The sequence below is a fragment of the Bos indicus genome, chromosome 7 (assembly GCF_029378745.1).
Source record: "Bos indicus isolate NIAB-ARS_2022 breed Sahiwal x Tharparkar chromosome 7, NIAB-ARS_B.indTharparkar_mat_pri_1.0, whole genome shotgun sequence".
Lineage (NCBI taxonomy): Eukaryota > Metazoa > Chordata > Mammalia > Artiodactyla > Bovidae > Bos > Bos indicus.
The window spans coordinates 105687967-105704369 of NC_091766.1; positions in this window are offsets into that span (position 1 = coordinate 105687967).

A 16403-nucleotide genomic window follows, 5' to 3' on the forward strand; every position below is an offset into this window, starting at 1 on the left:
TATAAGATAATTTTACCATGACTGACTAACTTTTATCACACAAATGTAATGATGTTTCAAAATCAGTAAATCTTTAATATAAGTAATATAATGACCAGCACAGATCATAAAAACCATTTGAAAAAAATTGAGCAACCACACTTAATTTTTAGTTATTATATGGAATGTCATTTTTGTAGGTGAAAAAATAAATTACATATTGTCCAACCTAATGATATCAAATGAGATAAAAGTCAATATATTAATCATAAAAATATATGTTTCTGTTCACAGGTCAATGAGTTTAATAGAGGAAGAAATCAGAGGTAAAACATTTTAGAAGGAGCATGAAAAAATATATTATTTACTAAGATATAATGGTTTATCAGTAGAACCCAAGAGAATAAATTAGAAAATTCTTACAAAAATTCAGTAAATTTAAGGATTAACATTAATCAGTCAGGCAGTTCAGTCATTCAGTCATGTCTGACTCTGCGACTCCATGGACTGTTAATATTCAGGATCAAACAGCTTTCATATATGCAAATAACCAGTTAGAAAATATGATTCAAGGGAAAGAAACCCTATTTACAATATCAAGGTTAAACAGGAAAAAGTAACCATAACAAAGACAAAAAAGATCTCTTTCAAGAAAAGTTTAAAGTAGCATTGAAAGACAAGGCACAGACATAAACAAATGTAACAGCATCCTGTCATTGGATAGGTATGCTGAATATCAAAACGGTTTTAATTCTCTATAATTTTTGATACAACCTGAACAAGTATTGTTTTTCAGTCACTAAGTTGTGTCCAACTCCTTGTGACCCCATGAATTGCAGCACACCAGGCTTCTCTGTCCATCACTATCTCCCGGAACTTCCTCAAATTCATGTCCATTGAGTCAGTGATGCCATCCAACCCTCTCATTCTCTGTCACCCCTTCTCTTCTTGCCCTCTTTGCCTTCTTGCCCTCTCCTTGCTGTCCAAGGGACTCTCAAGAGTCTTCTGCAGCACCACCACAGTTGGAAAGCATCAATTCTTCTGCGCTCAGCCTTCATTATGGTCCAACTCTCACATCTGTGCATGACTACTGCGAAAACCTTAGCTTTGACTATACAGATCTTTGTCGGCAAAGTGATTACTCTTCTTTTCAAAACAATGTCTAGGTTTGACATTGCTATTTTTCAAAGGAGCAAGCGTCTTTTAATTTCATGGCTGCAGTCACCATCCGCATTGATTTTGGAGCCCAAGAAAATGAAATCTCACATTGTTTCCACATTTTCCCCATCTACGTGCCCTGATGTGATACGACTGGATGCCATGATCTTAGTTTTTTGAATGTTGAGTTTTAAGCCAGTTTTTTAACTCTCTTCTTGAACCCCATGAACAATAGGAAATAAATATAGTAAGTATGCATTGGGCTTCCCTGTTGGCTCAGATGGTAAAGAATCCGCCTGCAGTGAGGGAGGCCTGGGTTCGATCCCTGGGTTGGGAAGATCCCCTGGAGGAGGACATGGCAACCAACTGCAGTGTTCTTGTCTGGAGAATCCTCATGGACAGAGGAGCCTGGCTCACTGCAGCCCATGGGGTCACAAAGTGTTGGACACGACTGAGTGACTAGCACACACACACAATATAAATTTGACAAACTAATAATTATAATCACAACTAGTTTAAATAGAAAAATATACAAAGAAAAATTTTATCAAAGCTATTTAAAAGTAAGAAAGACAATAAGGAAGACCAAGCTTATGAGATAGCAATTTATTTACCATACAGTTCATATTAGTAAAGCTTCAACATTAAAACAGTGGGGTATCGGCTCAAAAATAAAGTGAGAATAGAGCATCCAGAAATCTATACAAATATATAAATATGTATATATATATATATATATATGTCTTTGAAAGATGATAAAGTTAGCATATCAAATTGATGAAGAAAAAATGAACTATTCTATAAATGGCATTGAAATAACTGGAGAAAATTAGGCTATATCCATACCTCATAGTAGATAATAAGATAAACTCCAAATAAACCAAATATTTAAATAATACATTAACATACCTTTAAAGAAAAGATAGATATATTTATCCATGTAAATGTGAAGAACTTCCGTAAGGCCAAATAATGTATATAAGTATAGTCAAAGGGGGAAAACAAAAAAAATGAAGAAATAATATTTGTTAAGTCAGGTCAAAAATATCTCAACAAAAATATCCTCAATATTAATATTGAAGAATATTGTAAGAAACATAACTCAATAGGTCTTTGATGTAAAAATATAATCAAAGAGTTCACAGGAAAGAAAATATTCTTTTAAATGTAAAAAGTCAAGCATAAACTCAATGAGAATTTTAAAAATGTGCACTGATGACACAGAAAGGACACTTTTTTAGCCCTTTGATTTGAAAAAATGAATGAAATTTTATTTTACACTGTTAGTAATGCTCTGTAGAAGTCAGACTCATACATTTCCACAATAAGTATGCATTCATAACTTTTATGATGATCAATTTGATGTCCATGAAAAATGAAAATGTATATGTAGTCTGACCTGGTTAATCTTACTTCTGGAAATTCTTCCACGGATATACCCCTGTTTTAAATAATATAAGTACCAGGTTATTAATTGCATTAAAACTTTTTAAAGTCAAATTTTCATCACTAGGTAGCTGTTTAAATTATGCTGCATTCATATAGTACAAAATGTGCAACTGATAAAATGAGAAAGCATCTAAAGTGCGGATATGGACAGATTTAGCATTAAGCATCATGCTGTAGAGAGCACATATAAAATTCTACACTTTTGTGAAAATTGAAAAATGAAATGCATATCATATTTACCTGTACATGCATAAAGAAACTGCCAATAATTGGCCCTCCGTGGGGCAGAGGTGATACCTGGGTAGATAGAGAATAGGGATTTGGAAGGTTTTTTTTCTCTATAACTTACACTCAGTATATTTTTAAAAGTTTTGGCCAGGTAAAAATTTTTTAAAATATAAATTTTAATGCTGACTATTGTGTGAAAATCCCTGAAACTCAACTTCCTATCAAGTCTAAGTCATAAATCTAGAGTTATGTCTTTGTTTTTACATATCCATGCAACAGCTGCAATTCTGTGTTTATTTCTGCATTGTTCTCATCTAGCTTAAATTGTAGATATCTCATCTTACACATCTACCCAAATGGTTTATATTTTTCATGATGCACGCAATTTGGGTTCATATTGATTAGGGAATCTTTTTTTTAAAATGTTTTAAAACAGTTAAGAAAGCTTTAATCAAAGCCAATTTATTTTAATGTGAAAAATGCACCATTTAAGTCACCAGATTTACATTCCTCCTATTCTCCTCCCCCGCGCCACCAAAAAAAAAAAAAAAAAAAGAAAGGAAAAACACATAATATAGGGAATTCATTGAAAAGTCTGCTCCAACCAAGCCCCGTCTCTGCTTCCCACCTCCACTACCATCATACACACCCATTTGGAAGTGGAACCCCAGGGTCAGGTGATAAAACTTATACTTATTGGCGATGCCTTCTCAGGAAACAAAACTGAAATATCAAGAAGCTGTCCAAAAATATTAGTTGAAATTTCTGTGTTTGATACGTGAAGAATGTTTATAGTTTCGATGCCATGTTAAAATTAGGATTAGATGTATCACTGATACCAGCAATCAGTAATTTAGGAGCATCCCTCGACTCCATTGGTGATTAATCGGTGTGTGCTGATATGACCCAGTGATGAGTCATGGCCAAGGCTCCATGGAGAAGGAAGAAGGCATGGGCCCAACTTCCACTTGTCCCCACAAGTCGCTAGCCACCTTGGACCCTAGACTGGACCAGCCATCTTCTAGGTACCACCAGGTGAGCCTGAACAGCACAAAGTGGGATGGAAGAATTGCCCAACCAAGTCCTACCCAGGTTACTGACCCTAAACATTTTGGGGTATAATAAAATCGCTTGCTGTTTTAAGACACGGAGTTTTGGGGTAGTTTGTTACATAGTATTATATAGCTGGTGCAATGAATATAAGAAACATTATTAACTGAATCAGAGATATATTCGATATATTTTTAAATAAAAAAAATGTTGAAATTGTTTTCACTTTCCATTTTCAAACCAGCCAAAAGTCCTCTCCTAACAAAGTACTGTTTAACTAAGATCAATTTTCATCTCCCTTTGAGTCTTTTGTGGCTATTCAACCCCCACACAATTAGGCTACTATGTCTCATATCAATTAAATGTGTATTTTTATAATTCAAAGAAAACTAAACAGTTCAAAAATTGAGAGATTATTTTCCCAGTATTTGACTATTTATTCACATCATGACAGTGTCAAAGATTCACAGTGAGCATGTTTTATTAAATATTAATTCCAGCCACTTCAACAATAATAATAATTTTTCAATTAGTCTAGTTCCTTTTCATTTTTCATCCTATAAATCCAATATTCCTAAGACTGAAGATTTGGCAAGCCCCTGGCAGCCTGACGAGGCCCCTTTAATAACTTCTGCTTGCTAAGAACAGCGCTGCTGACATGGGCCTGCCTAGAAAAGCCATGCTGAATATTAACTTTCCATCTCAGTCCAGGGATGTGACCGAGACTCTGAGCTACATCGCTTTAGGCCTGCTGGCAAGAGAAAACCTGTTTAATTACCTGCCCCAGCTGTACTTACTAAGTGGAATGATTATTAAATCTGTCTCTCTATTTCACAGTTTCAGCATACAATTCAAATATATGCCAAGAGAAATGGAAGACATAGCTCCTATAGGAGTAGACAGCTCTAAAACCCTCATTGCAACAGGTGTCTTGAGTATTGTTGCCCAGGGCTCAGCCAAACCTCTGTTCTCTGATATGAAATTGGAAGGTTCTTAGATGCTCTGCCAACCCTGTAACTGAATGTAGCCTATCATCATTTAACCGTATTATCATCCAGTTCATGCGCAAAGGAAGAGAGTGCTTGGTCTTTTCCTTCTTTAGCTGCAGGAGGATAATTTGAGTCCTTTCCTCTGAAGTCCAAAGACATGATAAAGCCACAAACTTGTGCTGATCCACTCTGTAAAGTCTTTCTGTCTGTTTCTCTGAGTTTACTGCTATCCTACTGTTAATGACCGAGATAACACGTATCCTCAGAGAACCCTAAGTAACCCACTGTAGTTAGAATTCCTGCTGTATCATAAAAAGTTATGCAATCTTTATCCATGTTCATAATAACCTTGCACCTTTAAATAGCCTCTGCACACTCCTCAGAGACAAGCACCAAAATTTGGTAACTATAGTCTACCTTTCAATCACGTTTTTCTAAAAGCATTTTTCCATTCATAAACGTCTTGTGTTGTCTAATTTCATAACTTGTATCTCTTTTGATATCACGTATCTATTTTATAAATCACTGGTAGATTAAATCTCCTTTCTTGCCTGTAGACCTTATACAGTTTCTGTTAAATTCTACTGAAAAGTAGACTAGCTTGTACATTCACTCAATTTGTATCAATGACTAGGTATCCCAACCTAAGTTCCCCTTTAAATAATTCAGGTAACCTCCTGTAGCATTTACTAATTAACCTCCATTCTGTTTTGCAATTGTGTTTGGAATTTTGAGGCAGAAATGTATTTAATTGTGTGGCGGTTATTAGGTGAAGTGGACATAGTAACCCATGAGAACTGACCAGAAGAATGTTGTGTTTCCTTCCAGTCAGAATTTGATATGACAGTGTTAAATACAGTTCTGAATCATAAAGAGAGAGGCTTCATTGATAAGCATTTGTGGGGTTAGTCATGGGGAAACTGCACTCTTTCTCACTGCATTAAAGCATGAGGTTTTCAGTACAAATAATGCATTATCATCTGGAATATCTATAAAACCCCCATGACCAGCCATGTGCTCCTGAGTAAATCATAGAGATTATATCAGTATTTGATAAAATGTAAAAATTCAAGTGCATTCCTATACTCTTCTCTTCATCTTATGCTCTTTTCTGAGAGGTTTATAACAGTGATTTTGTCTAACTCTATGAAATGCGACAGGGCCTTCATGTAAGCTTTGGTCTCCAAACCACGGAACATGGAGGAGAGTGTGATGAAATAAGAACACTGTGAGCTTAGAGCTCATTCTGAGCTTGATTCTTAATTCTGTGATTCATTTTTTATGTTATCTGAGAGTCATCATTTACCTTTTTCTCTTGTTAAATTATTGTTATTATTTTTTTGGATGAGTCTCTGTGATAAATAAAAATGCCTGGGCCTCCTGTTCATAGGATGCTCACTATTGTCTGTCAGCCTGTCAACAAACTTGGTATTTTTTTTTTTGAGGGGGGTTGTATTTTTCAAATTGAGGAATAATTAATGTAGAACACTATATTAGTTTCAGTACATAATATATACATATATATTTAATAAATCCAGTAAACTTCCATCACCATACACAGTCACAAATATTTTCCCTTGGGATGAGAATTTGTAAAATCTACTCTCTCCCAAGGGCCTTACTTATTTTATAACTGGAAGTTTGCACCTTTTCATTTCATTTTTCTTAAGATCAGTTCTTCATCTGCAAAATAAAGGATTTGTTTTAGAATAACCATTTGAATGTTCTCTCTGAACTTTAAAATTCAAAAAGTCATTAAGTTTTTTGTATTATTGGATGGTTATAAGGATGAAATTACTGAATGCTCTTAATATGCATGGGTTAATCACAGGCCCTGGCACAGAGCAAGTTATCACAGAGTGAATGGCTGGAATGTTTCCATATGGCCAAACCTAGCCTGTCTCATGCTGCATAACTTTACGCCAGAGTAGGTCACCATTCCTTTAGGTTTCACTGCAATTCACTAGTTGTCATCAATATTTGGTTCTTCTTTACCTCTGGGAATCCTGAAGATTACACTTATCAGGCTTGTAAGTTAGATGTGTCGCTAGTTCTGACCAAAGAAATGCAAGCAGACAAAAGGTGTGTTACCTCGTGACTGAGTTAGGACATGTCTGCGTACACTTCTCCAGGCTGCCCTCCTCTGCTGCTGGTTCAAGACAGCTGCGAGCACAAAATGAGCCCCCAAGTGCTTGTGTGGAGCAGAGATTCCTCACAATCCAGGGTCCGAGCAAGAAGTTAACATGCTGTTAAGTCACTGCAGTTTTGGTTGTTTTTACTGCAGCATAAAGATCCCCTGGAGGAGGAAATGGTGACCCACTCCATTATTCTTGCCTGGAAAATCCCAGGGACAGAGGAGCCTGGCGGGCTATGGTCCATGGGGCCGCAAAGAGTCAGACACGCCTGAGCACTTGTACAGAGAGAGCACAAGTTGTTGTTCAGTCTCTCAGTCAAGAAGCTAAAGTTGAGTAGTTCTATGAAGATCTGCAAGACCTTCCGGAACTCACACCAAAAATAAAGATGCCCTTTTCATCACAGGAGACTGGAATGCAAAAGTAGGACGTCAAGAGATACGTGGAGTAACAGACAAGTTTGGCCTCGGAATACAAAATGAAGCAGGGCAAAGGCTAGTAGAGCTTTGCCAAGAGAATGCCCTGGTGATAGCAAACACCTTCTTCCAACCACAGAAGAGACAACTCTACACACGGACATCACCAGATGGTCGGTACTGAAATCAGATTGACTATATTCTTGCAGAGCACAAGAGCCCACACTGAATAGCACGCTGTGTGCCATTCAAATGTACCCACACGCTTTCTGCCTTTTTCCATGACACTTAGATACTTATCTATTTCCCGTCTCTCAAGCTCATCATTAAACTATAGCCCAATTTGGTTATACAATCCATATATTTACCACCTAAATCTCTTTCAGACATGCCCCTTGCTCTCAGCCCTACAATGCCCCTGGTCTAGCCTTCCAGCCTTTCTCCCTAGGTTACTGCTGTATCCTCCTGACTGGGTCTCTCTGCCTACAGATTACCTCATTCAGATCTCTACCTTTGATTACATGTGAAGTGTAAATTTTGCCTTATCCATCTCCTTTTAAAAATACTTTAAATATCAGGAGTCACAGCGCAGCAGTGTGACAAACAAGTCTTTCCGATGAGTCAATCCCTCCATCCCCTACCTTTCTTTGCCCGGAATGCTGATGATTAGTAAGTATGGGTTACCTGTAGCTCTGGGGTACACCCTGCTGTTGCACATCTTGCTGACATCTCTTATGCTATTCTGTTTACTTAGAATGACCTCCCCCTCATCCTGTAAGATTTGGTTGTAAACCTCGTCCTTGAAATCCCAGGATTTCCGTGTCGCATCCCACTGTGTTGCTACACTCACTCTGTGTATACTCCTAAGCCTGTTGTTATCCTATTATAATGAAACTGTTGGTGTCTTTTCTGCCGGCTCGATCCAGAGCACCTCAAGGCAAGGCCATGCGTGTCGTGTATCTTTCTCACCTGCCTGCACAGCGCAGGCAGGTGCTTTGGAAGCATTGGTGGGATATTCCCAGCTGTAAGAGCCGCTGATCTGAACGTCTCCAACCCCTATGCTGTTCTCTCTGATCCTGTGGTTGCTCATCCCCCCGTCTGCCATCACTGGGCCTCCTCACTCAGCCACCCTGCCGACTGGCTTCTGACAGAAGTCATGCCAAGCTCTCTGCCCGGGGGCTGTCTAAACCCTAGTCTTGTCACTTCCTCTTTGCAGAGCTAAACTTTGTTCCCCCTGCACCCTGCTAAGAGGAGGACTATCACCAGGAACAAACCCATCCCTTGGGACTCATGATGCAATTTTCTTTCTAACGTCAAGCTTACCTGTTGTATGAAACTTTTCATATCTAGCTGTAACCCAAGTCAGGCCCAGAGGACCACAGAACTATCTTTTGCTTTCAAAGGGACTCATTCTCCTGTAACAGAAATAAACATTTTGAGCATCCTCTTGTGCCTTTGCACTTTACAAAAGAGTTTAGCAGGTCTAAAAGATCTTTCCGTTTGGGGGGTGGGGGTTAGGAGGAGCAATTAGAGAAAAAATGGCACTTCATATGAAGTGGTAGTAGGTGACACAGTGATATGGTTCAGAATAAAAGGAGTGTGAAGCAAAAACAAAAACTAGTGCATAGAGAGGCTGACGTCAGCTACAATAGTGTGTCTGCATTGTATCTTTTCAAATTAAAGTCTTTTTAATATGGACAATGCCCACTTTTTTTCAGGTACTTCATGCTAAAACTTTTACAAAGAGGAATTTTATAATTAATAAATTTTATGATTAAAGTGCATTTATAATTAATTTTATAGTCCTGGTTTATGTCACAGAAATTACTCCACTGATTGGCACTTTTATCTATACTCAGAAGGGTCCAGCATGTTCTCCACTGAGTAGCACTGTTGATGATCAGCTAACGTTCACATTTTGGGGTCCCCTGAAACTCTTTCAAGAAGCGAACCCATTCTTCATCTGCAGTTCATCAACATCTATTCAAAAAAGAGAAATCCCAGGTTAACCTTACCACGGCAATATCAGGAGATAGAAGAGCCCCGACCTCATGAGTGAGGGACATGTGAGACTCAGAAGCGTTCCACAATTTGTTGAATGCTTGTTGTCAACCTCCTGAAACTCTTTTAATAGTTTTGAACCAAAGGTCCACATTTTCGTTGTGCATTGGGTTCCATAAATTATATAGTTGATCCTGGCTGAAGCAGGGGTCATGGTCTCTCATGAGACCTTTCATAAAGATGCCATTGATCATTTGCAAAGAGTCTATAGCATATGAATCCAGGAGTACATGTGGAAAGTCAGAGTTAATTCCTCCTTAGCTAGATTCTTAGACCTTTCCAAAACTCTCAGGAAATATATATAAGCTAGACAAAAAGAAAAAAATAAAATACACGTTCCAGAAAACATAGTAGGTCTCATCATCACGTGCACGCGTGTGTGCGTGCATCAGTTGCTTCAGTCGTGTCTGACTCTTTGTGACCCCATGGACTGTAGCCCACCAGGCTCCTGTGTCCATGGGATGCTCCAGAGAACAATACTGGAGTGGGTCTCCTTCAGGGGGTCTTCCTGATCCAGAGATTGAACCTGAGTCTCTTATGTCTCCTGCATTGGCAGGCAGGTTCTTTACCTGGGAAGCCCCTTGTCATCATTATCCATACCACATATTTAGCTTTATGTGTGTTGGGAAGGAAAAATAATTTGCCCTTTACCCTTCTAGGTTCTTGGCTGAGAGCTGCCAACCCCTCCCCCCCCAACCCCAACAACCAGCACCATGTTATAAACATCAGACGAACTGGAGAAAAGCAAACAGAAGTTAAATAGCATGTATACCTCCTGTATACATGGGGATACCCAGAATAACTGAGTAACTCCTAGAAATAACCCAAGCTTCTACCCTAAATACCATCTCCAGCAAAAGACATCAAATGTTGGGGGTGGGGAGAGAGGTTATCAGGCAAAGCGCATAAACAAAGGTGCACTTTTAGAAGGCCTGGAGTCCAACTCTTCTCCATTGATAGGAATTTCTAGGGTTTCAGGACCTTCCTCTTCCTGGTCCTGGAAGACGACATTTTTACAAATGGAGATTTCCCTTATAAACGCAAATATCTCTTAGAAAGACCTCTGGTTTTCGGAGTTTTTCCTATGCCTGCTGTTTCTTAAAAATGATGAGCCCAAAATAATCCTTGGGCTTCCCTGGTGGCTCAGACAGGAAAGAATCTGCCTGCAGTGCAGGAGACCTGGCTTCCATCCCTGGGAGGGGAAGGAAGGGCGTGGCAACCCACTCCAATATTCTCGCCTGGAGGAGTTTATGGGCAGAGGAGTCTGGAGGGCTACAGTCCATGAGGTCACAAACAGTCGGACATGACTGAGTGTCCAACTCTTTCACTTTTCAAAATAATCCTGATGCCAAGGAGACATATGGAGTTGGGGGGAGGGGGAGGGAATTATGATATTAACAGAAGATTTGGTTAGGAAATTTGAAAAGGTAATTTCTAAGCTCAAAGACTCTCGTTTGGAAAACCTATAGATGAAAGAGTAAACAATTATCTTGACAACAGTTAATCTGCTCCTCTTCCTTTGTAATCTAAATTGGAAGAAGTGTTATTAAAACTTTAGTTACCATATCAGTATAAAATTAAATTTAAACTATTTTCCTTGTAGTTCATCAAACTGCAACCCAGTTAAGAACTGTTGCATTGTAAAGAGCTGTACTTGGCTCACAATTAATTCATTGAGCCTTCCTTTTAGTAGCCTTGATCAGAACAATTTCATTTGTTATTCATTCTGATTTACATAAATACTTCACAGCATTTTACTATTAAAGGACATTTATTTCTCTCCTCTTGTATGCAATTCTTTATTTCATGTTTTATTTGAAGAGGGTTGTTATGATCAGCAGACAGGAGCTAGTGAAAACATACTTTAAAGTCTGAAATGGTGATCATTTCCAGTCTTTTAAAAACTGCTAGCATTAATTGATTTGTCTCCAGTGTGAATTGAACTGTTATGTCTAAAGAGAAATATCCTTTAATCTCTCTTATACTCTGAGGATCTAAGCATAATTAATAATTTGCTTTAAAAAATGATATTACTAGCCCATCCATTCATTCATATAGTCACTTACTCAGAAAGTACTAGTTAGGTATCTGCTATGTGCAGAACATTACCATTAGGCATAGGGGAAATAAAGATGAAAAAAACAAAACAAAAAATCCAACATGTTCTATAACCTAGAAAATCAAGTCTGGTGGAAGGAATAGCATATAATAAAGTAATCATAAACATAAACGCAAACAGCATCTGTACTAAGTATATGAAAAAGAGGTACCCAGAGTGAGGAAACATATGCAGGAAGTCAGATGGGTTTGAAAGTAACATACATAAGTAAAGATCTAAAACATAAGTAGTAAATAAAGAGCAACTACCTTTATTTACATCAGAACAAGCATTTAGAAATATATTTTAAAAGACAACATTATCTCCAGTTGTAATCAAAACTAAGATGTACCTAGGAATGTTTCTTTAAAAAACATATGCAAGAAATTTATGGAGAAAATTAAACAATGAATTTAAATACACAAAATAAAAATGTTTAAATGTCCATGAACTAAAAACCCCATGTCAAGATTAGATAAATTTTCCAGAAATTTATCTCTAAATTCAACAATTTTCATCAAAATTCAAATAGAGGTTTTGTTGAATTTTATAACCTAGTGCAAAAAATGTATATGAAAGAATAAAGGCCCAAAAATAGCAAAAACATTATTGAGTAAGAAGAAAACTTACTCCACCAAATATCAAAACTCATTTTATATAAAAATTTCTAATATGTTGAGTATTGATACAGGAATAAATTTTTTAATAAATCAAGCATAAAATTCATGATGTGGGACCGATTTGATATTGTAAATCAGTGGGGAAAAGTATAAACTACTTAATAGATGATACTTAGACACGTGTGTTTATGATTGTAAAAATGTATCCCTGCTTCACATAATACATGAACATAAATTTTAGGTTTAACTACAATATTAAAGCATGATTATGGAAAACACTAAAAATTTGACAATATATAAGAGCGTGTTCTTATAACATTTAGGGTAAAGAAACACTTCTGGAGAAGAGACAGGAAAAGCAATCTGTAGATGAAAAACTGATAAATTCAATTATACTAAAATTTAAATTTTTTGGTCAACAAAATATATCATGCTGCTGCTAAGTCATTTCAGTCGAGTCCAACTCTGTGTGATCCCATAGACAGCAGCCCACCAGGCTCCCCCGATCCTGGGATTCTCCAGGCAAGAGAGGTTGACATTTCCTCCTCCAATGCATGAAAGTGAAAAGTGAAAGTGAAGTCGCTCAGTCGTGTCCGACCCTCAGCGACCCCATGGACTGCAGCCCACCAGGCTCCTCCGTCCACGGGATTTTCCAGGCAACAGTACTGGAATGGGGTGCCATTGCCTTCTCCAAAATATATCATAAAGTAAGCTAAAAGTGACATATAGGGAGCTGTTATTTGAAACCTATGTAATAACTGTATTTTAATATCTAGATATAAAGCATTTTTATAAATTAATGTGAAAAAGAAAAATAGCCCCATGTAATTTTGGGTAAAACAGGTGAATAGGCAGATCTAAAAAACTAAAATTAGCCAATAAAAATATAAAAATACCTAATCTTGTTTATTATCAGGAAAAAGGAAATGAAAAAAATATGGTATATGTTGATATGACCAAGTTTTGGAAAGCAGATAAAGAATTGTGAATCCCCATGTACTATAAGTGCAGGGTGAATTTGTAAATATACATTAGAGAGCAATTTGACAGTATGTTGTGAAACTGACGATGTTTAAGCCCTCAGTCCAGCCATTGTATTCAGAAGGACATATCCCACTCTTAAACTTAGGCATAAGTAAAATATGGAAAAATGTTCACTGAGCCATTACATATATTATAAAATAGGAAGATAATGACAGGATGCATAATTAAATAATGAAATAATTATGCAATGATATAAACCAATTAAAGTAAATAAGTCAACATAGATAAATCTACAAAAAACATAATATTCCTAAAGTAGCAGAAGTTGTGTACGCCACATGAATCATTCATGCATTTGTGTGCAAATTATACGCACACATATTCAAAAAAATCCCTCCTTATCCAAACTCTTGTTCTTCAAACATAGGAACTGATGGATTCAGGTAAATTTTTATATAAAACTTTCTCTGTTTAAACTCTTATTGCTGGCTATTTGAAATTTCAGAACCAAACAAATTGAGATAATTTGCTGTTCTTTGTTCTCTAACCTTCTATACAAATTCTCATTATCCAAATTCAGATAAGAGTGTATAATTATATAGAAAGGGGGACTCATTGCTCTAAAATCAATAATGGGAATACATTAGGTTCAAAATAGTAGTTGATTTGAAGTTTAAAAGGAAGACAATGAAATAATAGCTATACAACTTACTTTCAATGTTTCTATCAATATAATCCAGTGTATTTAAACATTCAGGAACAAATTTGACAAAATTTTAATCCAGTAAGTAATGTTTAAACAATAATATTTGCTTTATTGCTCTATGTATGTTACCTAATGTTTAAAGTAATTCAGAATGTGAAAACTGTAAAGAAATGGTTAGGAGAAGAGGTAAGCTAAGAACCTTCCAGATGGAGCAGCATATGTAAGACCTTGTGACTGGGGGGACACACAGCCGAAGGGACCAAGGCAGGTGGGGATCCCTGAAAGGACTGTGCGGGGCATCCAGGGTCCTCGAGGATCTGGGGGCTGCATTCTAAGAGCAAAAGAGGAGGCGATAGAGAACCTCAGATATGTGTATATGGGGCTTAGGGATGGTAATAAGATGGATATTTTTTAAAGTTTAATTCAGTTACCTAGGATATGAAGATGATACCACCCTAAAGGCAGAAAGTGAAGCAGACCTAAACAGCCTCGCATGAGGGTGAAAGAGGAGAGTGAAAAAGTTGGCTTAAAACTCAAAAACCTAAGATCATGGTATCTAGTCTCATCACTTCATGGCAAATAGACAAGGAAAAAGTAGAAACAGTGACAGGTTTATTTTGGGGGGCTCCAAAATCACTGCAATGACTGCAGTCTTGAAATTAAAAGACACTTGCTCCTTGAAAGGAAAGCTTTGACAAATCTGGATAACGTATTAAAAAGCACAGACATAACTTTGCCAACAAAGGTCTGTATAGTCAATTTTTTCCATTAGTCATGTACAGATGGACCCTAAAGACAGCTGATCACCAAAGAAATGACACTTTCAAACTGTGGTGCTGGAGAAGAAACAAGAGTCCCTTGGACTGCAAGGAGATCGAACCAGTCCATCCTAAAGGAAATCAGTCCTGAATATTTATTGAAAGAGCTGATGCTAAAGCTGAAACTCCAATACGTTGGCCACCTGATGGGAAAAACTGACTCATTTGAGAAGACCCTGATGTTGGGAAAGATTAAAGCAGGAGGAGAAGGGGACGACAGAGGATGAGATGGTTGGATGGCATCACCCACTCAATGGACATGGGTTTGAGTGGACTCCGGGAGTTGGTGATGGACAGGGAGGCCTGGTGTGCTGCCTTTCATGGGGTTGCAAAAAGTCGGACACAACTGAGTGACTGAACTAAACTGAACTGGTGGGTGTGGGTGGGCATTTGGAAGCACTGTAGTTCTCCAGGTAATTAAGGAAAATAGTAAAAAATATAACAACTTTAGCAGAAAAAACCAACAAACTGTATGTGATATAGATGTAAATCTTGACACACTGATAGGCTCCTGGGAAGACGGAGAGATGTATGCAAAAATAAATGGGTCTGATCCATAAAGTTAATGCTTCCTGCATCTTAAATTGGAAATTATTAGCAAGAATAACATCTGGAACTCATTTTCAATTCCTAAATCCCAAAGAAAAGGTGATAGTAGAAGGTAGCATCTCCACACAGAGGATTTAAATCAGACAGTGTCACTTGATAGTTATTACACTGTTCTATTTAGATCTCACAGACCCTAAAATAAGTGTATAAAGATCTGATTTTTACAAGGATTGGATCTCATTATTGGAATCTCAGTCTAAATAGCACCTTAAACTTTAAGCTTATATGGTGATATATGTCAATTATTTCTCAATGATAGTGTTAGTCGCTCAGCTGAGTCCTATTCTTTGCAACTCCATGAACTGTATAGCCCATCAAGCTCCTCAGTCCATGGAATTTTCCAGGCAAGAGTGGACTGGGTAGCCAGGGATGAAACCTGGGTCCGCTGCACTGCAGGCAGATTCTTTACCATCTGAGTCACCAGAGAAGCCCTTATTTCTCAATAGAACAATGAAAAAAGAGGGTTTTTATCATATGACTTCCACTTGCAGGGAGAAGTATCAATAACGTCAAATATGCAGATGACACCACCCTTATGGCAGAAAGTGAAGAGGAACTAAAAAGACTCTTGATAAAGGTGAAAGTGGAGAGTGAAAAAGTTGGCTTAAAACTCAACATTCAGAAGACGAAGATCATAGCATCTGGTCCCATCACTTCATGGGAAATAGATGAGGAAATAGTGCGAACAGTGTCATACTTTATTTTTCTGGGCTCCAAAATCACTGCAGATGGTGACTGCAGCCATAAAATTAAAGGACGCTTACTCCTTGGAAGGAAAGTTATGACCAACCTAGATAGCATATTCAAAAGCAGAGACATTACTTTGCCAACAAAGGTTCATCTAATCAAGGCTATGGTTTTTCCAGTGGTCACGTATGGATGTGAGAATTGGACTGTGAAGAAGGCTGAGCGCCGAAGAATTGATGCTTTTGAACTGTGGTGTTGGAGAAGACTCTTGAGAGTCCCTTGGACTGCAAGGAGATCCAACCAGTCCATTCTGAAGGAGATCAGCCCTGGGATTTCTTTGGAAGGAATGATGCTAAAGCTGAAACTCCAGTACTTTGGCCACTTCATGCGAAGAGTTGACTCACTGGAAAAGACTCTGA